This window comes from Primulina tabacum, chromosome 5 (assembly GCF_025594145.1).
Source record: "Primulina tabacum isolate GXHZ01 chromosome 5, ASM2559414v2, whole genome shotgun sequence".
In the NCBI taxonomy this organism is placed as follows: Eukaryota; Viridiplantae; Streptophyta; class Magnoliopsida; order Lamiales; family Gesneriaceae; genus Primulina; species Primulina tabacum.
Window position 1 is genome coordinate 39154565 of NC_134554.1, and position 20742 is coordinate 39175306.

Consider the following 20742-nt stretch of genomic DNA (forward strand, 5'->3'; position numbering starts at 1 on the left):
TATGATTCCCTTCCAACGATAACTTGAGATATATTTGAATCTTTGTATCCGTTGATTGCCACTTCATTATTTCTTGGGCATTGTTTGTTTCATTTATTGTAATGCGGCGTCTTAACTGCTTTAGCCGAAATGCGTTGTTCTAAGCTGTATTGATTGAAGTGCGGCGTTTCATATTCAGTTGCAGTCTTCTATGTCTCTTTGTCGGTTGAATGTTCTTTTCCGAGACATGTTCAGTTGAAGGATGCTTAGCTTAAAAGCATACGGCTGAATGTATCAACTGATCGATTTCCAACTGATCAGTTTTCTTTATTAGATCAGCTGATTTCAGTTGTTAAGTCCAGTTGCTGAATTGCGCGTATCAGTTGGTTCATATTTTGTCAAACGCCGGAATTTAGTTTCCAACAATTTCCCCCTTTATGGTGTTTGACAAAACTAAGTAAATAATAACTGAACATCTGAACTCATTGTAGATAAAATAAGAGATTGATCAACTGAATAATGGACTACACGAATCTGTAGAGATTTTTCTTCAACGAGATAAAATAAGAGATTGATCAACTGAATAATAGACTACACGAATCTGTAGAGATTTTTCTTCAACGAGAAGATTTCTTTTGTTGTTCTAGAATCTCTTTGATTTCTTCCCCCTTTTTGTCAAACAAATCCATCTTCTTAGATACTCTTCGAACGTCAGTGGAAAGAATTTTGACATCTGAGGAGATACTTGAGACAGCAGATTGTAAAATAGTCTACAGCAATTCCATCTTATTAGAAACAGAAGTTTTCAATCGCTCAACTCGTTTGCTGATAACGTCTTGAGTGATGGAGAGACTCTCAGCCAAACCTATGTTATTTTTCATCTCAAGCACAGTTCGGGTAAGAGACTTCATGTTTGCTTGAATGGATTTCAGTTGTGCTGAATCAAATTCATTTGAAGAATCCAATTTGACAGTATGAGAAAATTGTGTGGATTGAATTTTCTTGATTTCAGTAATTATCTGCTGCATATTGTTCTGCATATTCTGAATTTCTTCAAGGACAAGATCCATTTCTGTGGATTGAAGAGGAGGTGACTGATCAGATGTTCTTGGTTCATGTGAAACTTGATCAAAGACCACCATGGTCCTATCAGATAGTAACGTTTCAGAAACAGTCTGTGCTGGAACATCTGTTTCAGTTACTGCTACTTGGACTGGAGGAGATGAGGATTGATGTTGATCAGCAATTGGGCTTTCCTCCATATTTTCTGCAATCTGTTGATTTGGTGATTGAGTAGGTATCATTCTTGGATCATTTGGTTCAGAAATGGCGGCCTTAACTGGTTCTTCAGTTAAGATTGGATTCTCTTTAGCTGCTTGATCAGTGGAGTGATCAACTGATAAAGGTTCATTAATAACAGATTCTGTCACCACTGCTTGAATAATTTCATCAATGTTGGCAAAATTCAACTCGGCTTCAGAGTACAGCTGATGTTCCACAGCAAATGATTGTGGCACATCCTGAACTGTTTCTTCAGTTGTAACAATAGTTTGTTCTGAGGATGGCTCTTTCTGCTGAGAGGAGGGTTCTTCTTCTTCTTTTTCAGAGGTTTCCTCAGGAAGAACTAACTTCTGATCCATTTCCCACACTTTTATCTGAGCTTGCAAGCTAGTAAGATCTGTATCTAGCTGAATGATCATAGCTCGATCATTATAAGCAGTTGGATTGGTGGGAATGTAGTTTGCTTTCAATTTCTCAAGCAGTTGAGATAGCTTCTTAGCTCGAATTTGGTCAAAAAAATAGATTTTCCTCTCCAAAGCCTGAACAATTGTGGCAGCTTTGACCATCTTGAGGACAATTGCTTCCAGTTTGATAAACTTGTTCAGCTGCTTAGCAAAAATATGAATTCTGTAAGCTGTCCAGGCATCATAGGATTGAAGTTTTGATGCTGCAAAATTATTAACCTGTTCCCAAACAAGGTCAATATGAGTTTGAATGGAATTGGATGGCCTGGGCTCTTCAATCAATTTGCCCTTGCCTTTTTCAGTACTGAGGATGTGTGGAATTTCCAATCCAGTACGAGTAGTATCCACCAGTTCTATAATCTTTATACCTTTGGGTCTGGCAGGTGCTAGAACAGTAGGATGATTTATATGGATTAGAGGAGCTTTGATCCTACCTGTTTCCTTTGTTGCACCAGCTGAGATTTCTGGTGGGATGATCTTCAGAGGAACTGCTTTGATAGGCTGTTGGGCATCCGAAGATAGAATAAATTCTACTGTGGTTGGTAATTTTGTCCTTTGTGTTCTTGGTTTCTTGGCAACTTTTGGAGAGGGCGTCTTCTCGGAATCAGATTAACTGATAATCAGTTTTCGTTTTGCAGTCTTCAATTGGGCAGAAGTTTTGGCCTTCTTGACTGGTGTTGGGGCAGGTGGTTGCGTCCCAATCTCCTTCTTGATCTTCAAAAACTGTTTGGGAGAAATGTCCAGTTTGGTCTTTGGCAGCAAGATGTTCTTGGCAGTGAATACCTTGAACTTTGATGATTTTCCAGCATTGTCAGCTACCAATCCCTTTAGTTTCAGAAGATAACTGATTGGAATAGCAAAGCCTCTTGATTGTTTGGTAGATTGAAGCATGTTCTTCAGAATATTGAAAATAATATGCCTCAAGTTAGCTTTCTTCTCTCCCATGATGATGGTCATCACTTGGAATTTTTCAAGAGTAAGGGCAGCATAAGAGCCTGCCTTAGCCAATATGCCCTTCGCCACAATGTCGGTTAATAATTGAATTTCTGATTTCAGCTCTTTCTTTGGATCGGAAACTTTGATTTTCTGCCTATCAGCAGACAGTAAAGATTGCATTTCCTCAATGTTAGATGTTTTGACTTCAGAGAAGTTGACGTACCCATCAGTTGGCAAAGAGAAAATTTCTCCGAAGGCCTCTTCAGATAGGATCAACAGCTGATCATTGACAGTTACAGAGATACTTCCATCAGTAGTGACAAACCCCTTCAGATAGAATTCATTTACTTCCTTGGGGTATATCTCCTGCGTAGATTGTCCCAAAAACATCCTGAGACCAGCAATTCATTCTTCAGAAAGACGTTCTTAATTTCAGCTTCTTGAACTGATAAAACTGAGTCAAAATCAATGGCCATAGCGTTCAACACGTGAGCTGGGATTTGATTTGCCATTTCGAAAGATAAAACGATCTGAAATTCGTAAGAGATAAGCTCTGGAATTAGTATGCTTTTAGGAACTGATTGTATTCGTAAGAAAGAAAACTGAATTGAAGCGGGCATAGTACATTTGTACGTGACTGTTCAAATTCGGGACACGTGTCAGTCCATGAAAAAATTTGAATAAAAAATATGTGTACGTGTGCTGTAAGCGTGTGTGCAAAAGAGTGGGTGGTTTAAAATAAGCCACGTTATGAAACTGTAGTCACGTCAGTTGATTTGGAATATAATATGATTAATAAGTTAACTTATGTGAGAAGATTAGTGAAATTCTCAACTGAACGATCAGTTGTAAGACTGTGTCCTTTCAGTTGAGAGTTTACTAACATTTGTCATCTCAGTTAACCTCTTAAAAACTGATATTCCCCCTTAATCGGTGCATAGAATAATTAAAGTGACGATATAAAAATAAATTTAAAGGTCAGAAAGATTATCGTTTGCTGAAACGTTGACGGCCCTTCAGCTTCCTTGATTTTCGTCTATAAATAGAAGTAAACGGTTAGTTTCAGTCATATTGATGAAGATATTCAAGACAAAAAGAATGGCAGATACGAGTAGCTCGAGTGCTTCGCCGTTTGCTCTGGAGACCAGGAAGGCTGTTATAGAAGATGAAGTCTTCTATAAGATCTTCACTACTGGGAAAAGTTACAGAAGCTTGAGTTCCTGTATAATACTGGAGATGCTACCACTCCCGAACTGGTGGCAGAGTTGAAAAGAGTGCGGGAGCATTTGAACATAGCTGTGTGGGTGGACATCTTTAAGGATGGTCATATCTATCAGCTAATGCTTCGAAAGGAACTGAAAATCCTTAAGCGCATAGCTGTTTCTCAGAGCTTTGTCAAGACATCTACCGCACCTTTATCCGCTTGGTTGAAAATGTGGATAATTGTTGTAGAGGAAAAATATGATGATGTAATCCGTGCAAACGTTTATGGTTGAATGAAGTATTTATATAAGCTTAATTTTGTTTTTCTCTTTCCTGCAAATGATAAATTTCATCAGTTGTTAAATATATGAATTGCGAACTTAAGCAGGTGAACTGATGAAAGACTAACTTATATAAGTTGACTATGAACTGAAATCAGTTAAGCATTAAGTAATAAATGACAAACTGATATCAGTTGATAATGAACAACTGATAAATAAGAAGCCTGGGTAAATGAGAAAAACGCTTCGGTTGACTTGAGACTCTTTGGTTTCTTCAACATTTAATGTCATCTGTCTATAAACAAGACGAGAGAGAGATAAAATGTGAAACAATAACAGTTCAATATATCGGATTCAAGTAATTCTGATGCATGCAGCAGTACACATATTCAAGTTACTGAACAATTAAGTCCTTATTTAGAAGAATTGAAGAAAATGATGGAGGAATATGTCTTGACGAAAGTGATGTCAACATGGTTCAAAATTCATGATTTGAAGAGGATAAGTAGTAGTGGTGCTGCTCCTTCTCGTGCTCAAGCAGCAACAGCAAGAAAATACATTGATCGTTTTGAAGTCAGGCATGTTACAGACCTGGTTGATGACAATGTTCTGTTGCAAGCAATGCTCTGGAAAGAATGGCATGTGATTGAGAAGATTTCTACAACTGAATCATTTTCTAGAGTCCGGATTTATGAGTTGACTAATTGGATTACAGAATGGCAAGATTCAGTTGGTTCTAAGTTATCTTCTGTAAGATGGAATCGATTTTATTCTTAATAAAGTATCATTTCCAATTTGTTGTTGTGTTCTTATTTTCTGCAAATAATTTTATTAGTAAAACATCATCAATAATAATTTTAAGACAAGTCAATTAAACCAAGAATATTGCGAAAGTAAGAAAACTTAGTCTCGGGGTAATGGTTTGGTGAAGATGTCAGCTGCTTGTTGCTCAGTTGAAATATACTACAGTCTAATGTTCTTCTTCAAAGCATGATCTCTAATGAAGTGGTGCCTGACATCTATATGCTTGGTCCTTGAGAGAAGAACTGGATTATAGGTGATGGCAATTGTGCTTGTATTGTCACAAAAATATGGGCGATTCATTTGTAATTACTCCATAATCTCTCAGTTGTTGCTGGATCCAAATCAGTTGTGCACAACAACTACCAGCAGCAAGGTATTCTGCTTCAGTTGTTGAGGTAGCTATGGATGTCTGCTTTTTGCTGAATCAAGAGATCAGTCTGTCTCCTAGAAACTGACAAGATCCACTTGTACTTTTACGATCAAGCTTACATCTTTCATAATCTGCATCTGAATATCCAACTAAATTGAAAGTAGAGTCTTTAGAATACCATAACCCAACATTTTGTGTACCCTTAAGTTATTTCAAAATTCTTTTAGCAGCTGAGAAATGTGATTGCTTAGGATTTGCTTGAAATCTAGCACACATACAGACAGCAAATACAATATCAGGACGACTGGCAGTTAGGTACAACAATGAACTTATTAAACCTCGATATAATGTCGCCTCAACTGATATTCCCCCTTGATCAGTGTCCAATTTTACTGATGAGCTCATGGGAGTATTTGCAACTGAACATGATTCCATGCCAAATTTCTTCAGCAGCTCCTTTGTATATTTAGTTTGACTGATGAATATACCAGTCTACAGTTGCTTCACTTGCAGTCCAAGAAAGAATGTTAGTTCACCCATCATACTCATTTCAAACTTATCCTGCATTAGCTTAGCAAACTTTTCGCATAATTTGGGATTAGTTGACCCGAATATGATATCATCAACATAAATTTGAACTAATAAAATGTGATCATTCTTGGTAAATTTGAACAAGGTCTTATCAACTGATCCAACAGAAAATCATGATCAGTTAGAAATTTTGAAAGAGTTTCGTACCAAGCTCTGGGAGCTTGTTTAAAACCATATAATGCTTTGTTCAAATGATATACATGATCAGGAAAGTTGTAATTGACAAAACCTGGAGGTTGTTCAACATATACTTCCTCTTGCAACTGGCCATTTAGGAATGCACTTTTTACATCCATTTGGTAGATTTGAAGTTCTTGAATGAAGCATAGGCAAGGAATATTCTGATTGCCTCCAGTCTTGCAACTGGTGCATATGTTTCATCGTAATTAGTTCCTTCCTCTTGCCTATATCCTTGTGCTACGAGTCTTGCTTTATTGCGCACAACTGAACCATCCTCGTTCAGTTTATTTTTGTATACCCATTTTGTACCTATAATAGTTTTTGAAATTGGTCTTGGAACTAAGTTCCAGACATTGTTATAAGTGAACTGATTTAGCTCTTCTTGCATTGCATTTACCCAGTCAGGATCAGCAAGAGCTTCATCAGTTTTATTTGGTTCTAGTTGTGAAACAAAAGCTGAATAGATAAATAAATTTAGCATTTGATTGCGAGTTCTTACTGGATCAGATGGATTTCCTATTACCAGTTCAGGTGGATGTGATTTTCTCCATCTGTACTCAGTATTTGTTGTATCCGCAATTTCTTCAGTTGGTAACTGAACACAGTTTTCAGTCTCAGTTGGTGCTTCGTCAACTGGTATTTGAATGTTATCATTATGCTCTATCGACAGATCATCAGCAACGACTTCCTGCACATCTGATTGGTCCAATACTTCTGGTTCAGGTGTTTGAAGTATGTTTTGATTGCCATGACTTTCATTTTTGTCATCATCTTCCAAACTGATATCTGTAAATCGATCAACTAGCTTAACTTGATCAGTTGGCTTATCAGTTAGTTCAGTTTCATCGAAATCAACATGAGCAGATTCTTCAACATTTAGGGTTTTCTTGTTGAAGACTCTATAAGCTATGCTAACTGATGAGTATCCAAGAAATATTCCTTCTGCAGATTTAGCATCAAACGCTTTTAAATAATTTTTACCATTATCAAGAATAAAACATCTGCAGCCGAATATTTTGAAATATGTGATTTTACTTTTCCTTCCATGCCAGATCTCATATGATTTTTATTAATCATTGATCTGTTCTGAGTGTAACACGCAGTGTTTACTGCCTCTGTCCAAAATCTTTGAGAAATACCAGAATCAGCACGCATCGTTCTAGCAGCTTCTTTAAGGGTCCGATTTCTTCTCTTTGCTACACTATTTTGCTGAGGAGTTCTGGCTGCTGAGAGCTCATGCTTAATTCCAGCATTTTCTAGGAAGTTTGAAAGAGTTTGATTGATGAATTCAATTCCTCGATCAGATCTGATTCGATCAATTCCAACTGATTTTTCATTTAAAAGTCTTTTGAAGAGCTTTATTAGTTGCGAGGCAGTATGGTCTTTAGATTTGAGAAAAATAACCCAAGTAAATCTTGAAAAATCATCTACGACTACCAAGGTGTATTTCATTCCCCCTAAGCTCATGACTGGTATAGGACCAAAGAGATCAATGTGCAACAGTTCTAAGCATCGGGATGAAGATTTACAGCCCTTGTTTTTAAAAGAGGATCGTACTTGTTTACCATACTGACATGCTGAGCAAAGTTTTTCTTTTGAAAAGTCTATTTTGGGCAAACCAGTTACAAGTTCATATTTACTCAGATAGGCAATGGTTTTAAAGTTTAAATTATTTAGTCTCTTATGCCACAACCAGTTTTTAGACGATTTGGAAGCAATAAAACAAACTGGTGCATAAGTTTGATCATTCCAACTGACTTTATATGTGTTTCCACAACGTTTGCCAGTTAGTATGATTTTATCAGTTGAAGTTTTGACTGAACATGAATTTTTGTCAAATTGTACTGAGAATACACTGTCGCATAACTGACTGATGCTAATCAAGTTATACTTCAGGTTTTCTACTAATAGAACATCTTAAAAAGTAAAGTTACCATGGATAAGCTTACCCTTACCCACAGTTCTACCTTTGAAATTGTCCCCGAAACTGATGTTTGGACCACTGTATTTGATCAGTTGAGATAACGCACTTGCATCTCCTGTCATATGTCGCGAACATCCATTGTCCAAATACCATATTGAGTTCTTGTTTGTACCTGTTACCTGCAATCACACACATAATATAACTTGGTACCCATATCTATTTGGGTCCTGAACTGATTAGTCCTTTAGGAACCCACACTTGGATTAGTCTAACAGACTTTCCAGTAGCTGTATTCTAAATGGTTTTTCTCGGCTTTTGTGTGCTTGGTGTGTAGTGTACAGATGGTACAATATGTGTTTTAGCTTTATTCAACTGATTGTTCAGTCTATATCTCTTCTGAACTGGCTTGCAGTTACAGTAATTGAAATAGCTATTCGAATAGTTCTTGTGAAACCTCTTTGATGACTGACTTTGTGAATCAGTTGAGAATTTTTGACTATAACCAATCTCATATCTTCTAGCCTTGTTCATATTCTCAGTAGGTTGCTCAATCAGTTTACTGGGCTCAATTTGTTCTTGTACCTCTGCTGTTTTGACAAAGTGAATGTATTTCCCTTTGTCTGTTTTTAGCTTTGGTTGAGTATCATTTGGATACATTTCTCCTTGAGTGTTGAACCCTAAACCAATTTTATCAGAAACTGATTTTTGTGAATTCTGCATCTCATTCAGTGCAGTAGATGACTTGTTCCAAGACTGAATGAGCTCAGTCTGTTTTGAGTTTTCAAGAATCAACTTCTGGATTAATGACTGAATTTTGTCTCTTTCTGCTTTTAACTCAGCAATTTCCCTTTTTAGACTCAACCCATCAACTGATTCATCAGTTTTGGTTTTATTGTCTGTGGGATCAGTTTGCTTTGCTTTGATTTTTTCAAATGATGATGCAAGCTTTTGATACTCATTTACCAAAATCATTTATTGCGTATGATTGCATGTAACAGGTACAACAAAAGAATCAATTTGGTACTTGGATAGTAGATGCTCGCAACATATGACAGGGGATGCTGAATTGCTATCCCAACTGATCAAACATCATGGTCCAAACATCAGTTTTGGAGACAACTCTAAAGGTAGAACTATGGGTAAAGGTAAGCTTATCCATGATAACATTATCATTAATGATGTCTTGCTTGTTGACAAGTTGAAGTATAACTTGATTAGCATCAGTCAGTTAAGTGACAATAATTTTTCAGTTCAGTTCAACAAACAAACGTGCACTGTCAAGAACTCAACTGATGACATCATTATCACTAGAAATAGGTGTGGTAACACTTATAAAGTGAGTTGGACTAATCAACCTAATGTACCAGTATGTTTTGTAGTTTCAAAATCTTCTAAAAACTGATTGTGACATAAAAGATTGAACCACTTGAATAGGGATGGCAACTTTCCCCACGGGTTTGGGGCCCCGCGGGGAAAGCCCGAAACGGGGATGGGGATCCCCGATTTTTTCGGGTTTGGGTTCGGGTTCGGGGATTTTAAAAAATCCCCGATGTAATTCGGGACGGGTATGGGATTACTATCCCCATCCCCGAACCCGCTCCGAAAATAATATTAATAATAAAATAATAAAATTTTTAATATTAATAATATAATAATATTATTATTTTTTAAAATATTAATAATCTTATTATTATTAATATTGATATTGATATTAATATTAATATTATCTCTAATAATATTAGATAATAATAAGTTTTGGTTTGAGAAAATCTCCGAATTCGTCATCGTCTTGCCATATTAATATTTTTGAAACGGGGATGAGGGCGGGGATGGGAAGTTGATCCCCGAAGTTTCGGGTTTGAGGATTCCCGAACCCGAAAAAGCAAGGATTGGGGCGGGTATGGGGGTGGGGATGGAATTCGGAGATGGGGATGGGGAAGGCAAACCCGCCCCCGCCCCGGCCCATTGCCATCCCTACACTTGAACTTTAAGTCTATTGCTTATTTGAGTAACCATGATCTTATAACTGGTCTGTCTAAAATAGATTTTTCAAAAGATAAAATTTGTTCAGCATGTCAGTTTGGTAAACAAGTAAGATCATCTTTCAAAAACAAGGGTAGTAAATCTTCCACCAGATGCTTAGAACTGTTACGTATGGATCTTTTTGATCATATACCAGTCATGAGCTTAAGGGAATGAAATACACCTTGGTAGTTGTTGACGATTTTTCAAGATTTACTTGGGTTATATTTCTTAAATCAAAAGACCAAACTGCTGCACAACTGATTAAACTTTTCAAAAGATTATTAAATGAAAAATCAGTTGGAATTGACAGAATTAGGTCTGATCTAGGGACTGAATTTGTCAATCAAAATCTTTTTCAATTTTTAGAAAATACTTGAATTAAGCTTGAGTTCTCAGCAACTAGAACACCTCAACAAAATGGTGTAGTTGAAAGAAGAAATCGAACGCTTAAAGAAGCAGCTCAAACGATGCTTGTTGATTCCGGTATATCTCAGAGATTTTGGGCAGAAGCAGTAAACACTGCATGTTATACTCAGAACAGATCAATGATTAATAAGAATCACCGTATGAGATCTGACATGGACATAAAAGTGGGGTGTCCTACTTCAGAATATTCGGCTGCAGATATTTTTATTAACGATGATGAAAAAAATCATTTGAAAACATTTGATGCAGAATCTGCAGAAGGAATATTTTTGGGTTATTAATCAGTTAGTAAAGCTTATAGAGTGTTTAATAAACATACTTTGAATGTAGAAGAATCAATTCATGTTGTTTTTGATAAAACTGCACTAACTGATAAGCCAACTAATCTAGTTGAGCTAACTGATCGCTTTACAGATATAAGTTTGGAGGATGACAGGAAGAAGAAGTTCATATCAATCGAAATCTACTTCAAACACCAGAACCAGAAATAGTGGATCAATCAGTTGAACAAAAAATTGTTCCTGATAATCAGTTGGTGGAGCAAAACGATGATATTCAAAACCAACTGAAGGAGCAGCAACTGAAACTGAAGGAAACATTCAGTTACCAACTAAAGCAGTTGCTGAAATCGATCCAACCAATGCTAACTATAGATGGAACAAATCACATCCACCAGAATTGGTGATAGGTAATCCATCTGATCCAGTAAGAACAAGAAAACAAATGTTTAATTTATTTGTTCACTCAGCTTTTGTTTCTCAACTGGAACCAAAGAAAACTGATGAAGCTCTTGCTGATCCTAACCGGATAAATGTTATGTAAGAAGAGCTAAATCAGTTTACCCATAACAACGTCTGGACTTTAGTTCCAAGACTACTCTCTAAAACTATTATAGGTACAAAGTGGGTCTACAAAATCAAATTGAACGAAGATGGTTCAGTTGTGTGCAATAAAGAAAGACTTGTAGCACAAGGATATAGGCAAGAAGAAGGAACCGATTACAATGAGACATATGCATCAGTTGCTAGACTAGAAGAAATCAGAATATTCCTCGCCTATGCATCTTTCAAAGATTTCACAATTTACCAGATGGATGTTGAAAGCGCATTTCTGAATGGTCAGTTGCAGAAGAATTCTACGTGGAACAACCACCAGGTTTTGTTAATCACTCTCTTCCTGATCATGTTTATCATTTGAACAAATCTTTGCATGGTATTAAACAAGCTCCCAGAGCTTGGTATGAGACTTTATCAAAATTTTTAACTGATCATGATTTTATTGTTGGAACAGTGGATAAGACTTTGTTCAAATTTTCTAAGAATGATCATTTTTAATTGTGCAAATTTATGTTGATGATATTATTTTTGGGTCAACTAATCCCAAATTATGAAAGAAGTTTGCCAAGTTAATGCAGGATAAGTTCGAGATGAGTATGATGGGTGAATTGACATTCTTTCTGGGACTGCAAGTGAAGCAAATGGAAACGGGTCCTTTTATCAGTAAGACAAAATACACGAAGGAACTGCTCAAGAAATTTGACATGGAGACATGTTATGCTGCAAACACTCCCATGAGCTCATCGATTAAATTAGATAAAGATGAAGGAGAAATATCAGTTGAGACGACACTATACAGATGTTTAATAGTTTCTTTATTATACCTAACTGCCAGTCGTCCTGATATTGTATTTGCTGTTTGAATGTGTGCTAGATTTCAGGCAGATCCTAAGCAATCGTATTTTTTAGTTGTCAAACGCATATTGAAATATCTTAAAGGCACACAAAATGTGGGCTTATGGTATGCTAATGACTCATCTTTCAATTTAGTTGACTATTCAGATGCAGATTATGCAAGATGTAAACTTGATAGTAAAAGCACTAGTGGATCATGTCAGTTTCTAGGAGACCGACTGATTTCATGGTTCAACAAGAAGCAAACATTCATTGCAACTTCTACAACTGAACCAAAATATCTAGTTGATGGAAGTTGTTGTGCCCAACTGCTCTGGATTCAGCAACAACTGAAAGATTATGGAGTCATTGCAGATGAATCACCAATCTTCTGTAACAATACAAGCACTGTTGTGATTACATACAATCCAGTTCTACACTCCAGGACCAAACACATTGATGTCAGACATCACTTCATCAGAGATCATGCTCTAAAGAAAGAAATCAGGCTGGAGTATATATAAACTGAATAACAAGCGGCTGACATCTTTACCAAGCCACTTCCCTAGACTAAGTTTTTTTACTTTAGAAATATTCTTGGTTTAATTGATTTGTCTTAATCTGATTTGCATTATTTTATGTCAGTTAGCATTTGCATTATGTCAATTAGTATTATTAGTCAGTTGTTATCAGTTATCATGAAGAATGAATAAGCAATAAATAAAACAAATAGCATTGAACAAAAATTCAAATTTTATTGATATAATCTATTTGCTATTATAAGATTCAGTTCTATTTCTATTTCATTCAGCCAGTAGGACATCCAACTGGATAATTCTTCGAAGGGAGCTCCACTGAAGTCCTCTGTAATTGCTATCTTCTCCAGCACTCTTTGCTCTTTGTTGAGCATCAGGTAGTATAGCCCTTCATCAGTTGCGAGATCAGAAGTATGAATGACGGAGAGTCGATGCTTATACTTGACATCAGTTACTAGCTGTTCTCTTGTGGCAACTCGTCTCTCTTGCTGGATAGACTGCAACTCTTGAATTTTTTTCCAGGTGGACAGTGTTTTTGCGAAGACGAGATCTTTAATCTCTTTCTTCTTTGTTGTTATAGCTGCAAGCCTATTCCTTTCTGCTTGATTGGATTGACTGGAACTACATGCCTTGTCCATCTGTTCTTGATTAATATTATCTACTGAAATATTCCGTATCTGATGAATTTGATCTTATTTATAGACATATATAACCAACTGAACAAAAGAAGATGAACCGTCTGCAATTAATTCATTGACGATGAGATTCCCTTAATCTTTTACTTCTATGCATTTATTTAGGGGGAATATCGACTTTAAATCGGTTAACTGATAAGACAATTGTTAGTTGGTCTTCAACTGAACTGGTTCAGTTTTCAACTGAACACTCAGTTATTGACCTAAGCTGATTGATTATCGATAAAATTCCACATTAAATGTTGTGACTATTAAAATTACATATTTAATTATGTCATTCACTGAATAGTGATTGGTAACATGGCCCCACGTAGTCCAATCAATCGTCTTTTATATACGTTTACACAGCACGTTCACACGTTTTTAATTCAAATTAATCTTGTATTGACACGTGTCGACGTTTTTAATTCAAATTAATCTTGTACTGACACGTGTCCAAAAATTTGAACAGTCACCAACATAAATAATTGTGTCAGCTCCATTTTAGTTTCTTTACGAGCATTTCATAATTCCGGAGCAAATTACACTCAGAGCTTTTCTCTTCCTCGCAGATTTCCAAACACTCAAACACTCAACAATGGCAAGCCAAACACCCGCTTACATGCTTAATGCTATGGCCATTGACTTCGAGTCAGTCCTCTCTGTCAAGGACGACGCTGTTCGAAGTGTCTTTCAGAATCAGGAAGCAGCAGGGCTGAAGAAATTCCTTGGGTCATCAACTCAGGAAATCTATCCCAAGGAGATTCAAGACTTCTATGCCAACAGCTTCATCTCTGTTGATGGTAAAATCACAACGACTATCAACAGCAAGTTGCTGATTATAGATGAAGTGTCATGCTCCGGGACCGAGGTGTCGGTGACATTCAACATTGTTTATCGATTTTAATGAAAAGAATTAAGCCTCGTAACAGATAGCCAAAACCAGTCTTTTTCAAAAATAAACATTGTCTTTTACATTGACAACAGAATGGAAATTACATTAATAGAATTGCGGAAGCGGAATACAAAAATATACAAAATCTTGATCCTTGAACTCTTGATACTATCACCAGCCCCAGAACGTCTCATGTTCTTTCTTATTCAACTGCTCCTCATTCTTATCTTGAGAGATGTAAGGGGTAAGTGCTTTTAGAAACACTCAGCAAGTGGGGGCCGATCGATTACCACAAAAACATATAGAAATATCTTTTAACGAACTTTCAAAACGTAGCATATCGACATTATCATATCGAAATATGAGGCTAAGCTTATTAGAACCAATCAGAACAGAACAAATCAGAGCAAACAAAACACTGTTACTCTTATCATGATCCATGGTCAAATTGTCCCCCATATGTTAGTCCTCTAAATAGTGAGGCCAGAACACAGTTTTATACCCACTGATGGGGGCCAGACATAACACAGTTTTATACCCACTGATGGGGGCTAGAACACAATTTTATACCCACTGATGGGGCCTAGACAGAATTACAATCGTCGTTCTATATCCAGATTTTATTGGAACTACTTGTGTTGGGCTTACCCACTTACTATCAGAAATTGGATAGATAATTACAACATCAAGTAGTTTGAGAACTTCAGTTTTCACAACATCTTTCATGTGTGGATTTAATCTCCTTTGTGATTGTTGAAATGTTTTAGCATTTTCTTCTAAATGAATTTTGTGAGTGCAAATTAGTGGATTAATGCCCTTGAGATCTTTTAGTGTCCAACCAATTGCATTTTTATGTCTTTTAACCATATAAACTAATTTACCTTCTTGATCACTTTCTATTTTTGAAGAAATTACCACCGGATATGTTTCATCTTCTCCAAGGAATGCATACTTTAATTCTTCTGGCAAGGTTTTTAATTCCAATATGGGTGGTTCATCTTTGTTCTCATATTTTGCCTCAAATTCTTTCTCTGATCAAGATAACGAGTGATACCTGATAAAATCATCAAGATCAATTTCAATATTTTCTTCAACAGTATCAATTGAACAAATATCTAATTGGTCATGAGTATTCTCTTCTTGAATGTTTTCTTCCACAAGAGTTTCAATAAGATTTTCATCTTCACTTTCATCTCCTTTGTCATGTGGTTGTTTACAAAGATTAAAAACATTAAGCTCCAAGGTCATGTTATCAAATGACAACTTCATTATTCCATTCCTGCAATTTGTAAGAGCATTAGAAGTTGCTAAAAATGGACGATCCAAAATTACAGGAATTGCATTACAAGCTTCAATAGGTTGTGTATCTAAAACAATGAAATCGACAGGATATAAAAAGTTATCAACTTGGACCAACACGTCTTCTACCATACCTCTTGGAACTTTAACAGATCTATCGGCGAGTAAAAGTGTTACCGAAGTAGGTTTTAACTCGCCTAGATTGAGTTCTTGATAAACTAAATATGGAAGTAAATTCACACTGGCTCCAAGATCAAGCAAGGCTTCTTTAATCTTTCGTTCTCCAATAATACATAAAATAGTAGGACAACCAGGGTCTTCGTATTTCAAAGTATTATTATTTTGAATGATTGCACTTACTTGTTCGGCTAAAAATGCTTTCATTTTCACATTCATTTTTCTTTTCATAGTGCACAAATCTTTAAAAAATTTGGCATATGATGGTACATGCTTTATTGCATCTAATAAAGGAATATTAAATTTTACTTGTTTAAAAATATCATATATATCAGAATTCAAATTTGATTTTTTTGTATTTTTCAATGTATGAGGGAATGGTGGTGACACTGTCTGTTGATCCTCCTCTTCCCAAGTTATGGGTTCCACTTCCTTACCTTTGGAGTTGATTTATCATCATCTTTACAAGGTTTAAGAATGGATTTTTCCACAACCTTACCACTGCGAAGGATAATAACAGATTTTACCTGATCCATCGGTTGAGTTCCAGAAGTTCCAGTTTGTGAATGATGATCCTTGGGATTAAGCTGTGGTTGTGAAGGAAATTTACCTTTTCCATGAACATTAAGTGCAGAAGCAAATTTAGCAAGAGTATATTTCAAATCTGTCATGGTTTGAGCAGTTTGAGTATTGATAGACTCTTGCTTTGCAATGAAACAATTCAATATATCTTCCAAGTTTCTTTTAGGTGGAGGAACATAAGGTGCATAATTTTGAAAATTTTGTTGATTTTGGAAATGTGGTTCTGAAAATTGTGCAGCATTATCATTCCTCCAACTAAAATTTGGATGATTTCGCCAACCTGGATTCTAAAGAGAAAATGGTTCAAAATTTGGCCTTTTGAAATTGTTCAAAACATTGGCTTGTTCATGGAAACATTCTTTAAAAGAAGGAAAAGTGAGACAATCTTTTGTAGAATGATCACTTGTATCACAGATGTGACACGCAATTTCTTGAACAGATTTTAAGTTACCATTCTTTTTCAATTCAAGTGCCTCAACTTTTCTTGCCAAAGAGGTAAATCTAGCTTGGAGATCATGTTCATCTTTGAGGGTGTACATACCTCCACCAGATGTAGGAGATTGAATCTTGTTTGATGGTTCGATTGTACCTATAGTGTCCCAATTTTTAGCATTTTCAGCTAATGAATCCAGATACTCAATTGCCTCATTTGGATCTTTATCTTCAAATGTTCCATTACACATAAATTCAATCATTTGCCTATGATTAGGTGTTAAGCCTTCATAAAATTGAGAAACAACTCTCCAAATTTCAAAACCATGATGTGGACAAAGTTTAAGTAATTCTTTATATCTATCCCAACACTGATAAAAAGTTTCTCCTTGTTTTTGAGTAAAAGTGATGATTTGCCTTTTGAAAGAATTTGTTCTATGAGATGGAAAAACTTTTTCAAAAATTGTTGTTGCAATTCATCCCAAGTTCGAATGGATCCCGATCTAAAATTTTGCAGCCAAGTTTTAGATTTATCTTTTAAAGAAAAAGGAAAAAGTTTACGTCGAATGGTGTTCATGCTATAATTTAGATCACTATATGTGTTGCATACTTCTTCAAATTCTTGTAAATGCATGTATGGATTTTCAGAATCTAAGCCATAAAAGTTAGGTAAAAGTTGGATAATACCAGGATTAAAATTGAAATGAGATGCATCATGGGGAAAAACTAGACATGAAGGTGCACTAGTACGTGTAGGATTCATGTGATCTTTAAGTGTTCTTCGTCTATCATGATCATGTTGAGATTGAATTTCATCTTCATTTTCTTGGATGAGTTCTTCTGCCATGTTTTGTAAAAATAAGGGTTATTTCGAATGAGTCCACCACTAAATGTACGTGACCAAATGCTCATGCAAATGCAAAAGAAAAAGAAGAAAAACACACAAAAGCGAAAAAATTCAAATAAAGAAAAATAAACTATAAAAAAATTAAATAAGCTTGAAATTAAATTATACTCGCCCGGCAACGGCGCCAAAAACTTGATACGACTTTGATTGTTGTACTCCCAAGAGCAGGTTGTCCACAAGTAGTATAATTCGATGAGTCCGATATCGTATCCACATGAAAGTTAAGGTAATTACAAGTCCACTACAATGTTTTTATGTTTTGTTTTTGTTTTTTTCTTTTAATTGTTTGAATATTTAATTGGTAATTTTTAATTGTTCAAATTTTAATTTAAGTAGTTGAGATTAAAGGATCCACTTTTGGTATTTTAATAAAGTTAACATTAATGAACATTATTGAAATCTACTTAATAAAATGGTTCCAATATATTAAATAATCATATTTATATTATATTATATATTATCATCTTATAAGTATATAATATATACCAAAACTTATAAATGTTGTCAAGTATTTATTGTGCTATATATATTTATAAACACTAAATCAAGGTTCCCACTTTAAATGGTTGGTAAAATCAAAAAAACATTTAAATGGTACCAATAAATTAATATTATGATATATTCATATATAATAAATCAAGAAATCCACTTTAAATGGTTGGTAATACCAAACTAACATTTAAATGGTTCCTAGAAATTAATATTATAATATATTCATATATAATAAATCAAGTCATCCACTTTAAATGGTTGGTAATACCAAACTAACATTCAAATGGTTCCAAGAATTTAGTGTAACATATAGCAACAATAAATCAAAACTCCCACTTATAAGTAGAGTATAATAATGCTTAAAGAAATAAATATAACATAAACAATAAATAATAATTAAATAATATAAAACATAGATTCTTATCTTTTAATAACCTTATTATCATGCCAAGAGTTTCAGCTTTTCATCTCCACCTTGGGAAGTTAGCTACTCATTATTCAATGTATAAAACTTTGAATATGAAATTATCATGCTAAGTATATTTAAATGAAGAAATAAAGGAAAGACAAAGAGAGAAATATTTTGAACTCAAAGATTTGTTCATAGAATGAGGGATATCTCAATTCATTACAATGCACCCCTATTTATAGCCAAATTTGGGGAGAGAACCACAAATAAAATATTATATTTTTACACATAAGTCTTCATTGGTGTTCTAAGAAATTATATCTTAATACACATCACTTTTGAAAATCTTCTCATCCGAATTTTCTTTTCCACATAAAACAAAACATGTAGATATCTGAGTTGTTTGAATTGTGGTATTTTTTTTTACCATTTGACCAAGATGGTCAAAATGCTAGAGAATGGTAAAACTGCCACTTCTTTGGTTACTTTATTTGTTACTTAATTTGATCCCAATTATGGGAGAATTTTTATATCATGCTTGCCACCAATATTGTAGATATTAACATCAACTTTCTACAGGTTCAAGAATCATCTTAATCACATTTCCAACGCCAAGGTTATTCTTGTTTTATCGAACCTGTAAAAATAGTAAAAATTTATAATTACACAACAACTTATATTTTATACAATTTATTATAAAACATATAATATTTAAACATTTAATAAAACAAAAACTATAAATTTATATTATAAAAAATTAATTAATATACAATTTTTTTATCTTTATCAACTTATCAAAACGAAATACTTTCCGGGGATATGTTTGGACTTAATAGGCCTACTTTTAAGCTTGTTGGGCTTGAAACTCTTTGTAAACTTTTAAAACAATAATTAATGGTCCATTAGAGTTTATTATATTATTTCATTATTCCCCTAAACTCCATTTAACCTAAACCATTCTCCCACCAGCCGACACCCCTTCTCTCAATCAGCACCCTTTCGGTTTTCAAAAAAATTTCATCAAGAACGCTTCGGCCAAGCTTCTTCTCCAAACGAAAAATTCTCTCGGCACTCGTTCTCAGATCTCCTCGCGTCTATAACATAAAGGCATGCTTTGTATCATTTTTTACGCATCCTACACATTTTATATGTTGTAAAACGTATTTATGCATGAAGAATTTCCGATCTAGCATAGTACATGAAAAACATTTCGGTTTACATGTGATTATTGCGTTTTGCTTGTTCAACTCTCACATTTTCTTATTAATGTGCAAGGGGCTACGGTTTCCGGGTTGTTAAGTGACTGATAATGGTGTCAAGATGTGGTTTTGGGGTTAACACCGATCATCGTTGCTATAGGAGGAAAGATCGAGGGGTTGTATCGTGGATGTGCTCAGTTGGGGCTGTGGTTCGGGTATGGAGTGGAACGAGCGGTGCAAAGGCTGAACCAAGGCTTGGAACAGACCCTGGCGAGTCTGAGTCACGGCCCAGGGAGGGCCAACCACCGCTGGAACCATCCGAATGGCCGGCTGCACGCTTTGAAGAGTGGAGCTCGGGTGAAGTAGTTTGGGGTTCTAGCGATCATGGCTCATGTAAGCTGCATGGGGCTGTGACCATGGCTGATGTAGGTCCAGTAGGGTATGGTCTAGGTCTAGGGTAGGTTGGTTCCTGACTAGTACTGTCATGGTTAGGCTAGCATCGTGATTTTTGGAAGGTGAGTGCATTAGGGTGCAATTTAGAAAAAGGGCCGAAATTTCAGCAACTTGCTGGAGTACCAGCCGTGAGTTTAAAGGCCTGATGATAAAGTTTTAGGAACATTATAGTGTTTTTTTATGGTGTGATAAAAAATTAGGAAAAATTTGGTTAAGGTTCGAGTCGATTAGGGTTAAAACCGGGACCCCGGTCCAAGTTTTAAAACGAATCGGTTAAGTTGCAAAATGAGCTCGAGTTTACGTCTAGGAATGCTTATAAATCTGTTTTGGGATGTTTTAAGGCGTTTGGGAAGCTTCGGGTCAAATTGTAGAGGTCTAGGGGTAAAATGGTCATTTTGGGTTTCCAGGGGCAACATGGTCATTTTGCACCCGTGGTGAGATTTTGGTCCTGGCAGCGCCCTGAGCACAATTTTACCATATTTTAAAAATGTATGCATCATGCTCACGATTTTTAAGATTTTATGAAAATACACGTTGCGTGCTTGGATTTAAG